The sequence below is a fragment of the Schistocerca piceifrons genome, chromosome 6, assembly GCF_021461385.2.
Source record: "Schistocerca piceifrons isolate TAMUIC-IGC-003096 chromosome 6, iqSchPice1.1, whole genome shotgun sequence".
NCBI lineage: Eukaryota > Metazoa > Arthropoda > Insecta > Orthoptera > Acrididae > Schistocerca > Schistocerca piceifrons.
This window is the reverse complement of record NC_060143.1, coordinates 325,331,275-325,353,201: the sequence shown is the minus strand read 5'-3', so window position 1 is coordinate 325,353,201 and position 21,927 is coordinate 325,331,275. Positions and strand designations below refer to the sequence as shown.

General features: G+C 42.5%; 1 pseudogene; it reads right to left on the bottom strand.

Moving 5' to 3' along the window:
• Nucleotides 1–7,506: 7,506 nt before the first annotated feature.
• Nucleotides 7,507–7,624, bottom strand: LOC124803506 (annotated as a pseudogene).
• Between the last annotated feature and the right edge of the window lie 14,303 nt (nt 7,625–21,927).

Below are 21,927 nucleotides of genomic sequence, written 5' to 3'. Positions count from 1 at the left end.
CGATGGATTTTGGACGGTAGTTATAGACAGTTGCTTTCGCTGCACCCCAGAAGAAAAAGTCAGTTGGCGTTAGGTCAGGCTATCGTGGAGGCCAAAGTCCCTTTTAAACTATGCGATCACCAAAACCATCAGCAAGCAGTGACATTGAAACGCGAGCTGTATGCGCGGTGGCACCATCTTGTTGAAAATAACCGTTCAGTATTTCACTTAAGACAATTTCTCCTATGAATGGGTACAGAATATCACTGCATTTTCGTTTTTACAGCTGTGTGGGCCGTTCCGACACTAACATCGATTTTCTGGGCGAGTTTTCTTACTGACTTGTTCGGACTCATGGACATTTTATCAGAAATATCCTGAGACAAAATGTTAGGACGACCACTTCTCCGTGCATCTGTCACTGAACCCGTACTTCGAAATTTGTTAGTAAAATTTTGCACAATATCGCGATGTGGGAGTGTTGTCTCCGGGAAAACTGAATTAAATGTTTGACGAACTGAAACTGTGTATTTACCGCCAGATTTGAGCACTTGTTTGACTAAAAACACACGTTCTTCAATGGTTAGCATTTTAACAGTGACAAACAAGAAACAAACGAACAAAGGAACTAAACTGAAACGTTCACGTTAACACGTAACGAAGCATACCAACGATACTACTGACGCTGGCTGAGATAAACGAAACAGTGGAATTCCACTTGAAGGGAAGTAACCCAGGTAGGCGAACAATCGTACGGCACGCGCGGTTGACAATCATACGGCACTGTGGAGAGACTTTTTAAACACTTTGTACAATCATCAAAACAATACATAGCAATGCAACGACCTCCAGACGCAAATGTGCGGTTGGCGGCACTGTGGGTGTTATGTGGCGTTCAATGCCCAAGTTGTCAGATAACATGCTTTATAATTTAATATGCAGATCCTAATAGTCAGTAAAATCAAACCATCAACAGTGCAAGCAATATTCGTTAGTATCAGTGGTTCAAATGGCTCTGAGCACTATGGGACTCAACTGCTGAGGTCATTAGTCCCCTAGAACTTAGAACTAGTTAAACCTAACTAACCTAAGGACATCACACACATCCATTCCCGAAGCAGGATTCGAACCTGCGACCGTAGCGGTCTCGCGGTTCCAGTAGTATCAGTGATTGCACAGCTAATTATTGGGTTGATACATAAGTATGCAACATATACACATAACAGAGACATTAGCCATCAAAAACGTCACGAAAGAAGACGCAGTAAATATTCCAGAATTCGAATCAAGAACAGATGCCACCATGAGTAACTTAGAAGTAGATATTCTCGGAGTAGTGATGCAACTTAAATAGAAACAAGTCTTCCGGTCCAGTACAACGATTAGATTTCTTTCAGAGTATGCTGATGTAATAGCTCCATACTTAATAATCATATACAACCACTCGCTATATGAAAGAAACTTACCCAATATTCAAGAAAGGTAAAGTAGGAGTAATCCACTAAATTATGGGCCCATGTCATTAACGTCGATATGCAGCAGGAGTCTGGAACATACATTGTGTTCAAACATTATGAGTAGCCTGGAAGAGAACGGTCTATTGACACACAGTCAACACGAATTTAGAAAATACCGTTCTTGTGAAACACAACTAGCTCAAATAGTTTTGAGTGCTTTTGACAAGGAATTTCAAATTGATTACGTACTTCTACATTTCCAGAAGGCTTTCGACATTACTACATAAACGGCTTGTAATGAAATTGCGTGCTTGTGGAATATCGTCTCATTTATTCGACTAGATTCGTGATTTCCTCTCCGAGAGGTCACAGTTCGTAGTAACTGACAGCAAGTCATCGACTGAAACAGAAGCGGTTTCTGTCGTTCCCCAGAGTAGTGTTATACGCCCTTTGCTGTTCCTTATCTATATAACGATTTGGGAGACAATCTGAGCAGCCGTCTTCGGTTGTTTGCAGATGACGGTGCCGTTTATCGACTAATAAAGTCATCAGAAGATCAAAACAAACTGCAAAACTATTTAGAAAAGATACCTCTATGCTGCGAAAAATTGAATATTGACCTTAAATAATGAAATGTGTGAGGTCATCCACGTGACTCCTAACAGGAATCCGTTAAACTTCGGTTACGTGACAAATAAGTCAAATCTAAAGGCCGTAAATTCAGCTACATGCCAAAGAATTGCAGTTACGAACAACTTAAATTGGAAAGAACACACAGAGAATGCTGTGGAGAATGCAAACCAAATACTGCGTTTTATTGGCAGGACGCTTAGAAAATGTAGCAGATCTACTAAAGAGACTACCCACACTACGCTTGTCCGTCCGCTTTTGGACTACTCCTACGCAGTCTGGGATCCCTACCGTATAAGATTAACGGAGTACATCTAGAAGGTTCAAAGAAGAGCAGCACGTTTTGTATTATCCCGAAATAGGGGACTGAGTGTCACGGAGATGATGCAGGATTTGGGATGGAGATCACTAACGTTTTTCGTTGCGGAGGAATCTTCTCACGACATTCCAATTACCAACTTTCTCCTCCGAATGCAAAAATATTTTGTTGATGCCGATCTACACAGGGAACGACGATCATTATAATAAAATAAAGGAAATCAGAGCTAGTACGGAAAGGTATAACTGTTCATTTCTTCCGCGCGCTGCTCGAGATGGGGATAAGAGAGAATTATTGTGAAGGTGCTTCGATGAACCCTCTGCCGGGCACTTAAGTGTGATTTGCAGAGTACCCTTGTAGATGTAGATGTAGATATTCTTCTTCACTATTTACAACAGTCTGCGAACATTGAAGTAACTTTTCGATTCCTTGACTATAAAAATCACATGGTTTTGAGGTGAGGTGAAGAACGCGTCGAACCAAGTTCAGAGCACATTTCCATCCGGAAAGGAAGTGCCTTAAAGGCTGTTCAATAGAGGCCAATAAAGATGAAAGTCTGAGGGCGCAAGATTAGGTGAATAAGGTGCTTGTGGAATGACTTCCCAACCCAATTCCTGTATAACGTTTTTTGTCAGTCTAGCAAAATGCGGTCGGACGTTATCGTGAAGTACCATAGCTTTACGCAGACTTCCTGATCGTTGTTCTCGGATTGCGTCTGCAAGACGTCTCATTTATTGACAATAAATGTCAGCAGTTATGGTTACATGTCAGAGACGCAATTCGTAGAACACCACACCGTCGCCGTTCCACCAGATGCATAACATTGTCTTCTGTGCGTGAGCGCAGCTCATTGTACGGGTAGTTACAGCTTTGTTTGGGCTCATCTCCTGCTTTCTTTTCATTACGTCACCGCAAAAACACCATTTCATATGACCAGTAACGACCAAGGATAGAAATCGTCAGTGTCGTTCACGATCCAATTAATGATGACCAAGCACAGATGCAGATATGAGATTTTGTAGTTCTGTTTTAGAGCATGTGGTGCCCATACACCCGATTTCTGAACCTCCTCCACTGCGTGCAAATGTCGCATGGTGGTGGAATGATCATAATTCATCACATTACCCAGTTCTACGTACGCTGACTTGGATCGTTGTGGATTAATGCGTTTAAGAGATCATCAAATACCGAATGTCTTCCTGAAAGTGGAAACTCACTAATGCCAAAAAGGTCCTCCATAAAACGAGAAAACCATTTTCTTGCACATGCTCTGTCCAGTGACGTTATCGCTATATATAGCGTAAATGTGTTTGGCTGCAGCCACTCCTGTCACCCATCTCTTAGAAGCAAACAGAAGATTATGTCGGATACATTCCGATTTCTCCACTTGACGCTCTATTTTCTAGCGTCCGCAGCCCCGCTCACTATTGCCAGATGACAAAATGACAGTATGTAAACTCAAACAGAAATAGTGAACTGTAGTGAACTGCAAATAACAATAACAATCGATAAATAAATCCATAGCAGCAGGAATACCAACAAGTAAAATGTAAACGGTATGAACTTACGTACAATCGTACTGCACGACTGGCCATTAAAATTCATACACCACGAAGATGACGTGCTACAGACGCGAAACTTAACCGACAGGAAGAAGATCCTGTGATATGCAAATGATTAGCTTTTCATAGCATTCACACAAGTTTGGCGCCGGTGGCGACACCTACAACTTGCTGGCATGAGGAAAGTTTCGAACCGATTTCTGATGTACGAACAACAGTTGACCGGCGTTGCCTGGAGAAACTTTGTTGTGATGCCCCGTGTAAGGAGGAGAAATGCGTACCATCACGTTTCCTACTTTGATAAAGGTCGGATTGTAGCCTATCGCTAATGCGGAGTATCGTATTGCGACATTGCTGCTCGCGTTGGTCGAGATCCAATGGCTGTTAGCAGAATACGGAATCGTTGGGTTCAGGAGGGTAATACGGAACGCAGTGCTGGATCCCAACGGCCTCGTATCACTAGCAGTCGAGATGACAGGCATCTTATCCGCATGGCTGTAACGGATAGTGCAGCCACGTCTCGATCCCTCAGTCAACAGATGGAGACGTTTGCAAGACAACAACCATCTGCACGAACAGTTCGACGACGTTTGCAGCAGCATGGACTATCAACTCGGAGACCATGGCTGCGGTTACCCTTGACGCTGCATCACAGACTGGAGCGCCTGCGATGGTGTACTCAACGACGAACCTGGGTGCACGAATGGCAAAACGTCATTTTTTTCGGATGAATCCAGGTTCTGTTTACATGATCATGATGGTCGCATCCGTGTTCGGCGACATCGCGGTGAGCGCACATTGGAAGCGTGTATTCGTCATCGCCATACTGGCGTATCACCCAGCGTATCACCCAGCGTGATGGTATGGGGTGCCATTGGTTACACGTCTCGGTCACCTCTTGTTCGCATTGACGGCACTTTGAACAGTGGACGTTACATTTCAGATGTGTTGCGACCCGTGGCTCTACCTTCATTCGATCCCTGCCAAACCTTACATTTCAGCAGGACAATGCACGACCGCATGTTGCAGGTCCTGTACAGGCCTTTCTGGATACAGAAAATGTTCGACTGCTTCCCTGGCCAGCACATTCTCCAGATCTCTCACCAATTGAAAACGTCTGGTCGATGGTGGCCTAGCAACTGGCTCGTCACAATACGTCAGTCATTGTGGTATCGTGTTGAAGTTGCATGGGCAGCTACACCTGTACACGCCTTCCAAGCTCTGTTTGACTCAATGCCCAGGCGTATCAAGGCCTTTATTTTTCCAATGAATACCCGATTATCATCTGCATTTCTTCTTAGTGTAGCAATTTTAGTGGTCAATAGTGTATTTCTACTTCTCCCTCCCCGTTGATTCGGTGAGGGAGTTTCGTTATTTCGGCAGCCCTGCAGGGGCTGTTAGCTGCCCTGTGGAAGGGGAGTTAACTGGAGTGTCGTTGTAGTGTTCGGTGCTGAAAGCCGTTCTCTGCACATGTAGGACAGTCTGCCCTGTATGCGCAACAGGAGTGTCGAAGAGGCTAGGCAGCTAGCTATAAAAACTGCATTGTGCAAGAAAGAAAAAGGAATCCTGTTCAGCTGGAAGAAAATCTGAAGACCAGATGGAAACGTGATACTTTCTACTGTGGGAGCAGCCACTGAGCTCTGGTGTGCCTTGCTGGAATGTTTCTACAAACTAAGGGGTTTTCTGACTGGATCTTAGTAATTCTTTCTGGAGAAGCGGCGAGTTCCCGTGTGCATGGTGTGTAGGGCTTTTGATTCGCCATGACTGCAACTCTTGTCACGTAATGGGAGAGATTTTCTGCCATATTCCCATTGCCGTAGATATTGATTAAGCATGACAAAGTCCACAATAGTAGAATAAAGTTATATCATTGATCAGAACTCAGGAGTTCCACTGCAGCTGGCAGATGTGATTCCTATGTTGGAAGAACTAGCTAAGTTACTGAAAGTAAAGTGAAATGACATTTCGCTTAGGGACGCCACAAACGACACTTGCCCCAGGGCTTGAGGCACAGATGCTGAGAGACATGTCGTCAACTTGGAGCTGAGTACAGAGACCGAGCTGAACTTACAATTTTCAGCCACCACTGTCCCCGTCTTCACCAGACTCACAGCTCAGTAGTGGTAAGCACGCATTTACATTGTAGCGAACGAGACGGAGGGGCTCCAAAGTTCGTAGACCTCATTTTCACAGCCACTTAGTTGCACCCATCATGCAATTTGACAAAACTATTGGCTCTCATTGAAGCTTCTCTGGGACCATTTCTTTAAATCACTAACCTTTTTCGCAGTCATTGGCCATATCTGTGACAGTTGCATTTTATTTACACACGTGACCACTCACCGGTGCGAAGGCATTGGAATCCCTTGCCCACTTATTAGATGTTTATGCACATTATCCAGAGAGTAAATCAATTTGTTTTATATCTTACGGTAAACCAAATTCGAATAGTAGCCAGACTGCTACGGTCGCAGGTTCGAATCCTGCCTCGGGCATGGATGTGTGTGGTGTCCTTAGGTTAGTTAGGTTTAAGTAGTTCTAAGTTTTAGGGGACTGATGACCACAGATGTTAAGTCCCATAGTGCTCAGAGCCATTTGAATAGTAGCCACCAGTTTCCTTTCCTTGTTTGATGGCTCCATTCATTAATATGTCTATGTGAGGTGCGGTACCCACACTTTCATGCTAAATTGAGTCACCTCTAGTAAATTAAACTTAATAAGACATCCAATGTGTGACTTCGTTTGTTTTAAATTTTCGTGATCTTGTACGAAGCTTCCCTTCCCCGCAAGTCACGGTGGATCGGATCTGTAGCTCTTAGGGCTACGCTAAACACTTCAAACGCCTCCTCATACAGGAGCAGCTCACCATAACGTCGTTGTAATGGTCTTGCGTTGCATTCAGTGATCCTACACATGGGGCGCATATTGGCCAGCTCTTCTTCAGTATACCTGTCTTTATTGTTGTGTAAGACTGTGAAGATACGACTAATACTGCTGGAGAGAAAAGAAGATCAATGCAAGATTCAGGGCGCAGAGTGAAGTGGGCTTTACTGATTGTCAACGGCAGACACCATGAGTTAATGAAATTAGTATATTTTACTTTATTTTTTTATTTATTTTTCCCCTAAGGGATACGAAGAACTACTGTTGACATCTACACTGTTGTGCTGATTCTTTCACTGTAATGTATAGAGGAAAATAATTGAGGGTAACGAATCAAACGAAATACAATTACTCTGTAACGAGCCACCAGAGACCACCGTTACCTTGTATCAAAATACTCAGAAATATCCCTGGACAACCTACGAACATTTGTAGTGGGGTTTGGGCTCACCATGTATACAGACATTTGTTTACTTAGCACTCCGTTTTCAGGCCACAAGTGGCCAATCGGGACCATCCGACCGCCGTATCATCATCTGCTGAGAATGCGGATAGGAGGGGCGTGTGGTCATCACACCGCTCTCCCGGTGATGATGGTTTTGTTTGACCGGAGCCGCTACTATTCGGTCGAGTAGCTCCTCAATTTGCATCACGGGGCTGAGTGCACCCCGAAAAATGGCAACAGCACATGGCGGCCCGGATGGTCACCCATCCAAATGCCGGCCACGCCCGACAGCGCTTAACTTCGGTGGTCTGACGGGAACCGGTGCATCCACTGCGGCAAGGCCGTTGCCTTTTCTTACTTAGAGTCCAGTTTTATAAGGATGTGGCATTATAGTATGAACAGTACTGGCAATCGCTTGAAGTATTTTAGGAATACCTAATAAAACTTTAATAAGTATAACCGGATAGGTATTAGAGATTGCATCCACCTTGAATACAAGGCCAGCCTGTTAAATAAAGCGCAGCCTCATTCCATATTTGACTAGTGTTCCATAATTTTTCGTTTATTTTTGCTAATATTTTAATTCATCATTTAGAAACCAGTGTCACACTGTTTATTGATTTTTCATCACCCAGCACGGCACACACAACATACGAACACTACATCCATTACGTTTTGTACTATAAAAGGCTAGTGCTACACTGTTCATTCATTTTTCAACACCATTCATTGACACACTGTAGATAAACAGTCAGCTGCCATCGAGACCATGATCATATACTTCGGTGTTAGGAACTCAAGGTTACTCGATGTTACGTTCGAAGTCAGATGTGGACAGAAAACGTTTTTATCACTTCCACTCATACATTTCCAACTAGCTATAAATGTTGCAGTACACTTGAGATTAACGTATAGATTTTGCTAAGATTGGTGGGATCTTTACGTTTGAAGGTTGTCCCCCGAGACAGGTACTTCGTGTTTGTGCAATCACAGAGTGTGCTTTTGGAGTGTGTATGTATATATATTCGTTTCTGCGACATCAGTATCTTCTCAACCAGTCAGATATAGAGAGATTCACGGTTTACAAAGAAATAATGAAACAAACAAAACTAACTTCTAGTATACGTTTAAGTACGCAGCTGATAATATCTATTATTCCATTATCGTGAGAATGACGAAAGAGTAAAATAATTATAGAATGAAATTTTCACTCTACAGCGGAGTGTGCGCTGATATGAAACTTCCTGGCAGATTAAAACTGTGTGCCGGACCGAGACTCGAGCTCATGACCTTTGCCTATTCGCGGGCAAGTGCTCTACCGACTGAGCTACCCAAGCACGACTCACACCCCGTCCTCACAGCTTCAATTCCGCCAGTACCTCTTCTCCTACGTTCCAAACTTCACAGAAGCTCTCCTGCGAACCTTACAGAACTAGCACTCCTGGAAGAAAGGATATTGCGGAGACATGGCTTAGCCACAGCCTTGGGGATGTTTCTAGAATGTAATGATCACTCTACAGTCCCGAGGTCCCGAGTTCGAATCTCGGTCCGGCACACAGTTTTAATGTGACAGGTAGTTTCAGTAAAATAATTATTTAGACCTATAAAACGCTTTCAATCCCAGCACTGACAGTATCTTAAACTGCTAAGAGAGAACCTAAATTAAAAGCTAACAGGCGATTCTCTCATGCTCCATGAACGTAGATAACCCAGTGTATTCGTAAGCCGATCCAATTTGTAAATCCATTTCCTTAAGTGTGTTAACGATTTTTTCCAAAATACCCGTACTGCAATTGTACGAGTATTATTTGAATAAATCAGTAAAAGTAGACCAACATTATAGTAACATGATTTTTCAACTAAATTATTTTTAGAACGTATCACTTTATTCTGAAATAATTTTTTTCTATATCGAGAGAACTTGCTAATTGAATGTGAAACTCATATAGATCTGTTTTAAAAGTATGATATTTCTCCTTATTTTGCAGCTATAAAAATAAATTGCTCCCTGGGGGTCGTTTGAATTTATGGCGACCATAAACGAATTGCCTTACGCCTGCAATTATGCATACTTCTTAATCTGATTATGCTTCCTGGAGGCAAAGAAGAAAGGAAGAGAAGTTTTTATTACGAGGTGGTAAAATTGTATTGGCAGCAAGGTTATAATTTCAGCAGCAGTGTGTACACATTAACGATGGTTGTTACGTACGTCTTTCAGACCTTCCTGAGGCAAATCACTAGTCCGAGCTTGTGGTACAGCTAATGACCTCGTTGTCCGCGGTACGTTATACTCTAACCTTACTTCCTTCCTTCCTTCCTTCCTTCCATATCGTAACATCAGCTGTCAAGTCCGTTGTGAACTCATTAATCGCAACTGAATTCTTGACTTTTCATTCTATTTTAATTAAAATACTGGCTTCAGTGTATTCGCCTTATCAGTGTAGGAGTTCGTGGCGCAAAGAAAGCCCTTTTCACAGCGCTCCTCTTTACGGGCTATTCAATTCGCCAAGTCCTTGTGGTTCTGCTCTGAATCAGGCTCCCACGAGTTCTGTAGCTATTCACAACCAAATGTAATGACTCTGTAGGTACCATTGTCAAATAGTCAATTGCGTAATCCAATTTTCCAGTGTATCCTACATCGTTGTTAGTTTTTTACTCGAAAAGGCGTGAGAACTGACCATCTGTGAATCTTATTCTCTTTTGGAGGCCAAATCAAATTTTTAGGTCATAATGGCGCTTTCTTGTTGTTTTTGTGGGTGGTTCACTGCTCTTACACCAAGGGACGAACGTTGTCTATACCTGCTGACCTTTTCAAATGCACATTTAACCACAGTGACTGTATTTTATGTCTGTTGTCTGATTTGTCTATAGTATACTAACAGCGATCAGCCCTTGCTTTGCAAAGGGCAGCACTAAGTATCTTTGATCATATTACTGACGAAGCGGTAGTAAATTATTACACAAATCTTCCCTGTGATCAGCCTGTTTATTAGAGGAAACGTATCAAAAAGCCTAAGGTATTTCATGAGAGATACGGACTACATTAATTTATTAAATGTATATAATAGGTTAGTGCATAAGTTCGTAGCGTTTTTGTTTTGAATCTTATTATTTCAGTTGCTATGGATTTATTTATCGACTGTCATTTTTATTTGTACTTCACTGTGCTGTTTCAGTTAACATATTGTCATTTTGCCATTTGAAGATAATGAGTGGAGATGTGGACGCTGGAAAATGGAGTACAAGATGGAGAAATCTGAATGTTTACGACGTATTCTTCTGTCTGAATTCGATAGAGGGATGGCAGCAGCTGTGGCAGCCAGAAATACTTGCGCTGTGTATTGGCAAAATGTCATTGGACAGAACACAACAAGAAAATTGTTTTCTCGTCTTAAGGAAGATCGTTTTGACGTTAGCGTACTCCACATTCAGTAAGAGCTTGGGTGTTTGATGAAGATTGTTTACAGATATTAATCAACGACTTTCTACTCGAGAACTGGCAAATGTGATGAACTGTGATCATTCCACCATCGTGATACATTTGGATGCAAAGGGAGTGGTTCAAAAATCGGGTGTGTGGACATGTTCTAAGCCCAAATCACAAATAATCAGCGGTTGGCCGTATGTACACATCTGCTTCCTCTCCTGTATAATTACTGGTGACGAAACATGGCGTCTTTACGGTAACATAAGCGAAAGAAAGGACTGTTGACACCAAAAAAAAAGCAACATCGTACAAAGAACTGCTCCATCCACAAAATACACTACTTGCCATTAAAATTGCTACACCAAGAAGAATTGCAGATGATGAACGAGTGTTCATTGGACAAATATAATATACTAGAACTGACATGTGATTACACTTTCACGCAATTTGGGTGCATAGATCCTGAGAAATCGGTATCCAGAACAACCACCTCTGGCCGTAATAACGGCCGTGATACGCCTGGGCATTGAGTTAAACAGATCTTGGATGGCGTGTACAGGTACAGCTGCCCATGCAGCTTCAACACGATACCACAGTTCATCAAGAGTAGTGACTGGCGTATTGTGACGGCCAGTTGCTCGGTCACCATTGACCAGATGTTTTCAATTGGTGAGAAATCTGTAGAAAGTGCTGGCCAGGGCAGTAGATGAACAGTTTCTATATCCAGAAAGGCCCGTACAGGACGTGCAACATGCGGTCGTGGATTATTCTTCTGAAATGTAGGGTTTCGCAGGGATCGAATGAAGGGTAGAGCCACGGGTCGTAACACATCTGAAATGTAACGTCCATTGTTCAAAGTGCCGTCAATGCGAAGAAGAGGTGACAGAGGCGTGTAACAAATGGCACCCCATAACATCACGCTGCTTGACACGCCAGTATGGCGATGACGAGTACACGCTTCCAATGTGCGTTCACCGCGATGTCGCCAAACACGGATGCGACCATCATGATGCTGTAAACAGAACCTGGATTCATCCGAAAAACCGACGTTTTGCCGTTCATGCACCCAGGTTCGTCATTGAGTACACCACCGCAGACGCTCCTATCTGTGACGCAGCGTCAAGGGTAACCGCAGCCATCGTCTCCGAGCTGATAGTCCATGCTGCTGCAAACGTCGTCGAACTGTTCGTGCAGATGGTTGTTGTCTTGCTAACATCCCCATGTGTTGACTCAGGGATCGAGACGTGGCTGCACCACCCGTTACAGCCATGCGGATAAGATGCCTGTCATCTCGACTTCTAGTGATACGAGGCCGTTGGGATCCACCAGGGCATTCCGTATTACCCTCCTGAACCCACCGATTCCATATTCTGCTAACAGTCATTGGGTCTCGACGAACGCGAGCAGCAATGTCGCGATACGATAAACCGCAATCGCGGTAGGCTACAATCCGACCTTTAGCAAAGTAGAAAACGTGATGGTACGCATTTCTCCTCCTTACACGAGGCATCACAACAACGTTTCACGAGGCAACGCCGGTCAACTGCTTTTTGTGTATGAGAAATCGGTTGGAAACTTTACTCATATTAGTACGTTGTAGATGTCACCACCGGCGCCAAACTTGTGTGAATGCTATGAAAAGCTAATCATTTGCATATCACAGCATCTTCTTCCTGTCGGTTAAATTTCGCGTCTGTAGGAAGTCATCCTCGTGGTGTAGCAATTTTAATGGCCAGTAGCGTATAATGTTATGTGTCTGATGGAACAGCGTCGGTGTGGTGTTCTACTAATTGCTTACGCAGGATGTAACAACAACTGAGACGGCTTACAGACGCAATCCAAGAACAACAGAAGGAAGGTTGCGTGAAGCGATACTACTCAATGATAACCCTCGCCCGCCTTCTGGTAGACTGACCAAAACACTGTACAGGAGTTGGATTGGGATGTCATGGCGAACCAACATTATTCACCTGATTTTGCGCCCTCAGATTTACTCCTTTGCAATCTATATCGAACAACCTTCAAGCAACTTCATTTCTTAATGGAAATGCTCTCCGAACATGGCTCGACAAGTTCGCCTCAAATCAACGTGATTTCAGCAGTTGCGAAATCGAGAAGTTACCCTAGCGTAGGCAGACGGTTGTAAATAGTGCAGGAGAATATTCAGGATGAATCACCAAAAAGTTGGACCACAAATATTACGGAAATCGGAAGCGCTAATGGTGCGCGGTTTTCACAGAATGGATTTATAGCGTATTGTATTTTAGCCAATCAACACATTGTAGTAATACTTAGAAAATGAGTTTTTTGTCCAAACGTACACTTCTGTAAATGGTACAATGTCATTGGTGTTTTTTATAGGACTCTAGGGCAAGATTTTTTTACGAGATATCGTGTTCTGGAATGTTCCCACAGCGATACTTGCACAATACTTGCGGTAGCACACTCTACAGAACAACACAAGTTTATACATTAGTTATGTTGTTTCCGACCGGTAACGAGACAACTAACCATAACAGGTTGTGTTCAAAATGACCACCGACAGCGGCAAAAGAGTCTTCCAGTCTGGCATGAAATGACTAATGCACATACGCTATCATCAGCGGAGATGTCCGAGTAGGCTGCAGTAATACGTCGCTGCACATCATCGAGTGTAGTTGATATGTCCTTATAGACAGCGTCTTTCAACTTTCCTCACAGAAAAGAGACTACATGCGTCAAAGTCGGGGAACGGGCCGCCTAACGTACAGGTCCTCTGCGTTAAATCCAACGATTGGGAAACAGTTTGTGAAGACATGCTGTAGTAATGCGTGCATTATGGGCTGGACAGTCAAGTCATTATGTAGGTACTACAGGCTCCTCCTAGTCAGCAGAGACGTGTCTTCTAGCGTGCGTGGAAGATGCTCTGTTAGGAAGCTGCGTTATTTGTTCTGAGTTCCGTCTATGAAGAACGGGTGTATGAGCTGATGGTTCTCTATCTCACACCGCACGTTTACAGTCTATGGACGCTGATGTTCCACCTGACGAAGCCAACGGGGATTATCAGCAGACCAATAGCGCGCGTTTCGGTGGTTTACCTGGCCGTGATTAGTAAATACGGCCTCATCACTAAACAAGATACAGTACACATCTGGAGTATTCTGTCTCATTGCCCATGTACAGAAGTGGACATAGTTAATATAATCTTTTCCACACAGATCTTGGTGGACGGAGATATGATAGGGATGGAAACTATGCCGATGAAGAATGCGTAGGACACTTGGCTGATTCACACCACCACCTCGTGCGATTATACTGAAGCTGTTGTGCGGATCAATTGAAACAGGAGAAAAGATATTATTTTACCCCTATTCTGTCGTCAGTCGTTTCCTTCTGTTACGTTGTCTAGGCGTTACACTGACATTTGCACGTAAGTGGCTGAAGAGACCGATAAATAATTGCCGAGATGGTTGACGGCTATTAGCATATCTTGCCGCATACACAGTACAACAACTAATTGCATTCTTCCTACACTCTTCTACACCATGAACAGCGGCCTTAGACTATGTGCCGATGATGCTGTAGTCTATAGGAAAGTAGTATCACACGAAAGTTGTGAACAAATCAATGAAAATTTGCAGAAAATAAATGCGTGGTGTAATGACTGGCTGTTATCTTTCAGTATTAGTAAGTGTAACCTACTGCATATAACAAGGCGAAAATCCCCATTAATGTACGAGTACAAAATAAATTATCAGTCTTTGGAAATGGTAACGTCCGTCAAGTATCTGGGTGTGACTATTCGAAATGATCTCAAATGGAATGATTAGATTACACAAGTAACGGGTAAGGCGAACTCTAGATTGCGGTTCATTGGTAGAATCTTTAAACGATGCAGTCCTTCAACAAAGTAAATAGCTTACAACACATTAGTTCGTCCAGTCTTAGCGTATTGTTCGTCTGTATGGGACCCTTACCAGTTGGGTCTGATTCAAGAGATTGAGAAGATTCAAAGAAGAGCGGCAAGATTAGCGACTAGTACATTTAGCCATCGCGAGAGCGTTACAAATCTCATAGAAACTTCGAAGTGGGACACACGCGCTAAACAGAAGGGGCTGCTCACTAAATAACAAAATCCAATCTTCACCAAGTATGTAGAGCATATATTATTACCACCAACTTTCAAATCGCGTAATGATCATCATTCAAAGACAAAGGAAATAAGAGCTCGTACTGAGGCGTTCAGACAGTCGTTTTTCCCTCGCGCGATCCGCGAGTGGAACAGAGGGGGGCAAATATGACTTTGGCGCGAATTGTGACCTCCGCCACAGACCGCTTGGTAGCTAGCGGAGTATATGTGTAGATGTAGATGAACATGTCAGATCTCTCCGTATTGGTAATCCTATTGTCCACTCACGACTTACTGCTCGGACTATTACACACTATCTGACTAGCAAAGAGCGATGCACTCAAGGTATACACAAACTCACTGTAGGCAAAGATAACGACATCCTAGCTAGCAACTACACAGGTTGAATTGTACAACCAAGTGTTCGAGTTGAACCTTTTCAAAATACGACATCGTGTAAACAATTAGCACTAGAATCCTGCTACAAACACCACGGACATTCTAATTTATCGTTACTTTAGTTTCTTTTCTCGATAGGCATTGATCCATTTCTAAAATGTACGTTCGCACAAAAAACACACGTTCTAAGTAGTATTAAAATCTGTTTATTGACTAACAGTACGAGTCCCTGACTACCAGCCCCTCCTATAAAAACTACACATCAATAGCACTTTCCATTTCCGCAATATGTGCAGCTCAAGTTTTCGTGATACATCCTTTAAAATGTATCTGTTGTGTTTATTGAACCTATGTTTTATGGCTGAAAATTACGTACAGATTCTGACCACGACTCACCGGCCGGTGTGGGCGAGCGTTCTAGGCGCTTTAGTCTGGAACCGCGCGACCGCTACGGTTGCAGGTTCGAATCCTGCCTCGGGCAGGATGTGTGTGATGTCCTTAGGTTAGTTAGGTTTAAGTAGTTTTAAGTTCTAGGGGACTGATGACCTTAGATGTTAAGTCCCATAGTGCTCAGAGCCATGTGAATCATTTAGACCACGACTCGCTGCTCTTTGGAACTGCGGCGGCTGTGTAGTGATTTTCCTGCCAGATATCGCCTCGTCTGTAGCTGAACAGATCATAACTCACATAAGTGCCACAATCATGTCACTCCAAACGCTAAATAAATGTTGACCAGATAGCAATACATATATTACACCATCATCATTACCTGGTGGCATTAAATTATATCCACAAACATTCCTTGTGAATCAGTCCGTCTATTAGTGAAAACCGTATCAAAATCCTTAAGTGATTCTTGAGATTAGCCTTCTTATACAGGTAAAAAGTGCAGCGGAAGGACTTCAGTTTATTAGTATGTACACTGAAGAGCCAAAAAAACTGGTACACCTGCCTAATATCGTATAGGGCCCCCGTGAACACACAAAAGTGCCGCAACACGACATGGCATGGACTTAAATAATGTTTGAAGTAGTGCTGGAGGGAACTGACACCATGAATCCTGCAGGGCTGCCCATACCTCCATACGAGTAGGAGGGGATGGAGATCTCTTCTGAACAGCGTGTTACAATGTATCCCTGATATGCTCAGTAATATTCCTGTCTGGGGAGTTTGATGGCCACTAGAAGTGCTTAAACTCAGAAGAGTGTTCCTGGGGCCACTCTGTAGCAATTCTGGACGTGTGGGGTGTCGCATTGTCCTTCTGCAATTTCCAAAGTCCATTGGAATGCACAATGGACATGAATGGTTGCAGGTGATCAGACAGGATGCTTAAGTATGTGTCACCTATCAGAGTCCTATATAGACATATCAGACGTCCCACATCTCTCCAACTGCACACGCCCCACACCGTTACAGAGCTTCCACCACCTTCAGCAGTCCCTGCTGACATGCAGGGTCCATGGATTCATGCGTTCTTTGCCATCAGGTTTTTTCGGATATAACACTTTTTCAAGTTTGTTTTCAACAAATGTTTTCAATTTCAATCCGTACTTTCCTGCAAAGGAATGCCAATTTCTTGTATGACTCCAATCAATGGCAGAATAACTGCTTTAGCATGCAACTGCTGTATTCGTTGCCTAAATTCTTCTTCAGTAAAAACACTTCCTTTAGTAACCGATCGTACCCAACGTCGTGTTCTTTAGCAATGGCATCAGCTGCACTTCGTGGTGCGTCTATATTTATAGGGTTTCCAGGCCCAACATAATCGCTACCTGGTAACGTTAATCCTTTATTTTTCACTCTTTCAATTAATTTCGTTGTCCTGTATGCTACTCCAGCATCTGCTAAAGCTGTTACACCAGCAGCGCCAGCTATTTGCGCTGTTGATAACGAGGCGCTTAAGGTCGCCCCGTCTATTGCTGTCTCAGTCGCTGGCCGGAGTGGCCGAGCGGTTCTAGGCGCTACAGTCTGGAACCGAGCGACCGCTACAGTCTCAGGTTCCAATCCTCCCTCGGGCATGGATGTGTTTGATGTCCTTAGGTTTGTTAGGTTTAAGTGGTTCTGAGTTCTTGGGGACTGATGACCTCAGAAGTTAAGTCGCATAGTGCTCAGAGCCATTTGCTGTTTCAGTCGCTCCAGATAACAGCGCCGTAATTTGAGCTGTATCCATTTCTATTGCTGTGTGTCCTTCCTCACCGTACTAATATGGATGGCGCTGGCACAATCCAGTATTGACTACTTCTGCCGGCTTTGGCTCCAATTCAAATTCAACAACTTCGTCTAAATCATCATATTCTGGATTTTGACCAAATCTAATTTCATTTTCAGCATTTTGCCTATCAATTGTCCGTATACTGTTGCTGCTATTAGCATTAAAATTTTCCCCCCTTTCCACCATTTCAATGTCGTCCACCCGTCCTGGATATAAAGTTCCTCCGTCGTACTGTATTTAACTATGTTGTCCTGTGCTTAAATACTCATTTAAGCACGACATTGTGCTGACTAAAAAAGATTTACTAGTATCTCCGTTTATATAAATATAAGGCAAAAAAGGCGAAATACCCTCAGACTTCAAGAAGAATATAATAATTACAATCCCAAAGATAGCAGGTGTTGACAGATGCGAAAATTACCGAACTATCAGTTTAATAAGTCACAGCTGCAAAATACTAACACGAATTCTTTACAGACGAATGGAAAAACTAGTAGAAGCCAACCTCGGGGAAGATCAGTTTGGATTCTGTAGAAACACTGGAACACGTGAGGCAATACTGACCTTACGACTTATCTTAGAAGAAAGATTAAGAAAAGGCAAACCTACGTTTCTAGCATTTGTAGACTTAGAGAAAGCTTTTGACAATGTTGACTGGAATACTCTCTTTCAAATTCTAAAGGTGGCAGGGGTAAAATACAGGGAGCGAAAGGCTATTTACAATTTGTACAGAAACCAGATGGCAGTTATAAGAGTCGAGGGACATGATAGGGAAGCAGTGGTTGGGAATGGAGTAAGACAGGGTTGTAGCCTCTCCCCGATGTTGTTCAATCTGTATATTGAGCAAGCAGTAAAGGAAACAAAAGAAAAATTCGGAGTAGGTATTAAAATTCATGGAGAAGAAATAAAAACTTTGAGGTTCGCTGATGACACTGTAATTCTGTCAGAGACAGCAAAGGACTTGGAAGAGCAGTTGAATGGAACGGACAGTGTCTTGAAAGGAGGATATAAGATGAACATCAACAAAAGCAAAACAAGGATAATGGAATGTAGTCTAATTAAGTAGGGTGATGCTGAGGGAATTAGATTAGGAAATGAGGCACTTAAAGTAGTAAAGGAGTTTTGGTATTTGGGGAGCAAAATAACTGATGATGGTCGAAGTAGAGAGGATATAAAATGTAGGCTGGCAATGGCAAGGAAAGCGTTTCTGAAGAAGAGAAATTTGTTAACATCCAGTATTGATTTAAGTGTCAGGAAGTCATTTCTGAAAGTATTCGTATGGAGTGTAGCCATGTATGGAAGTGAAACATGGACGATAAATAGTTTGTACAAGAAGAGAATAGAAGCTTTCGAAATGTGGTGCTACAGAAGAATGATGAAGATTAGATGGGTAGATCACATAACTAATGAGGAAGTATTGAATAGGATTGGGGAGAAGAGAAGTTTGTGGCACAACTTGACCAGAAGAAGGGATCGGTTGGTAGGACATGTTCTGAGGCATCAAGGGATCACCAATTTAGTATTGGAGGGCAGCGTGGAGGGTAAAAATCGTAGAGGGAGACCAAGAGATGAATACACCAAGCAGATTCAGAAGGATGTAGGTTGCATTAGGTACTGGGAGATGAAAAAGCTTGCACAGGATAGAGTAGCGTGGAGAGCTGCATCAAACCAGTCTCAGGACTGAAGACCACAACAACAACAACAAGACAAAAATCTGTCACCGCATGGCACTCTCATTTTAAAATTTCTACACGTTCCAACCTTTTGCTGGCGCGGCTGCTTGCCCAGATAATGTCCTAACCGGACTATTATCTCAGCGGGACAGTGACGCCGCCATGCTGACCTTTGTTGATTCCGGTCAACTTCCTTGGGTGTCATGAAACGAAACGACACACGTCTATCCGCTCGATACAATTTGAAACGAGACTCGTCTCACCAGGTAACATGTTTCCAGTCAGCAACAGTCCAATGTCGGTGTTGACAGGCCCCGGCGAGGCGTGAGGCTTTGTGTCGTGCCGTCATCAAGGGTACACGAGGGGGTTTCGGCGCCGGAAACCCATATCGATGATGTTTCGTTGAATGGTTCGCCCACTGACACTTGTTGATGGCCCACCATTGAAATCTGCAGCAATTTGCTGAAGGGTTGCACTTCCGTCACGTTGAACGATTCTCTTCAGTCGTCTTTCGTTCCGTTCTTGCAGGATCTTTTTCCGGTCGCAGCGATGTCGGAGATTTGATGTTTTACCGGATTCCTGATAGTCACGGTACACTCATGAAATGGTCGTACGGGAAAATCCCTACTTCATCGCTACACCGGAGATGCTGTATCCCATCGTTCGCGCTCCGACTACAATACCACGTTAAAACTCACCGAAAGTTTGATAAACTGCCATTGTAGCAGCAGTAACCGATCTAACAACTGCGCTAGACACTCGTTGTCTTCTATAGGCACTGCCGACAGCAGTGCCGTGTTCTGCCTGTTTACATATCTCTGTATTTGAATAAGTGTGCCTATACCAGTTTCTTTAGCGCTTCAGTGTATTTCTGTGTCTTGATAAGAATACGATAAATAACATACATGTTCCTGTAGTTAAAGAAGTTTACTAGGTATTAAAATAGGAAAAGTAATCTCCCTAGTCATATGACCAATTGAAGCTTTAGACACAGGTGTTCTGTAGCATCTACTTTGTGTAACTGTTAGGTGAGAGAAGTTCTTTAAGAGTGGTTGAAAAAGCGAGAGGAATGGCCCTACGTATATACGTCGATTAACTATCGAGTTTCCTATTCGCCGTTGATTAAATAATATTGGCTACAGATCACTATGACATTGTACAATGTAAACGATGAAAAAAATCTCAGAAACATGCAGTAGGACAGAACTAACAATAATTTTTTCTTAAACAGTATGTCCTTCTATAAGAAGATGGATTAGATTAGATTAGATTTTCGTTCCATAGATCCGTGCTGGGGGAGGACCTCGTGGATGCGGAACATGTTTTTTTTTTTTTTTTTTTAACCTGAAATGACAGTACTAATAGCATGAGTATATACAATTCTGCAGTTCTGTGGTGTGCTCCTCCGAGCTGAATTTATTATCAAGTTGTAATTCCAGGAATTTAAGACTGTCAACCTCCTCTATCTGCTCTTCTTCACACTTTACGCATATGCTGGATACAAACCTCTTACAGGTTCTGAATTGCATATAGTGAGTCTTTTCGAAGTTTAATGTCAGTGATTTGGCTTTAAAGCATTTATTAATATCCATGAAAATATCCTTAGCAGATCTTTCTAGAACTACACTCGATATACTATTTATTGCAATACTTGTGTCATCTGCAAACAAAACGAATGCTTCTGGCAGTGTAACTGATGAGAGGTCATTAATGTACACAAGGAAAAGCAATGGCCCTAAGATGGATCCTTGTGGGACACCACATGTAAATTCTTCCCATTCTGATGATGACTGATGACTTAATTTACTAGTCCCTTGCACTGACACCCTTTCTTTCCTGTTAGTGAGGTATGACTTGAACCATTTTGCAACTGTGCCCGTGGCACCATAGAATTCTAATTTATTTAAAAGGATGTTGTGGTTCACACAATAAAATGCCTTTGACAAATCACAGAAAATACCTGCTGCTTGTAATTTGTTATTTAATGAATAAAGTACATTTTCACTGTAGGTGTAAATAGCTTTCTCGTTCTCAGAACCCTTCAGAAATCCAAACTGTGTTCTTGATAATATGTTATTTGTGGTCAAATAGTTGAGAAGCTGCCTGTATATTACTTTTTCTAAGATTTTTGAGAATGCTGGCAAAAGTGAAATCGGTTTAGTTTGATGGTATCTCATTATCCCCTTTCTTGAATAGAGGCTTAACATCTGCATATTTTAGCCAGTCAGGAAATGTCCCAGTTATAATTGACTGGTTACACAAGTAACTTAGAATTGTACTAAACTCACAAGAACATGCCTTAATTAACTTTGTTGATATTTCATCGTAACCACTAGAATGCTTTGTTTTTAAATATTTTATTATGGAAGTTATTTCTTTTGGTGAAGTGAGTGACATATTCATGTACCTGAAGCTGTTTGTAAAGGCTAGTTTCAGATATTCAAGGGCAATATTTACTGATCCTGACAATTCCATTCTATCAGTAACGGATATAAAGTACTTGTTAAATAGATTTGTCACACTATGCCCATCGGTTACTACTGTGTCATCTACCCTTAATGTTATTTGCTCCCGTTCCTTTCTGGTTCTATCAGTCTCCTCTTTCACTATATCCCATATTGTTTTATTTTGTTTCCTGACATTGCTATCTTCGTCTCGTAGTGCATTTGTTTAAATGTCTGAATTACTTTTTTAATATTTTACAGTATTCCTTGTATTTAGCTAAATCATCAGCATTGGAGCTATTCTTGGTCGACAGATACATTTTCCTTTTCGTCTTACAGGAAATCTTCATTCCTTTTGTAATCAATGGTTTTATTATAGACTTCTGTTT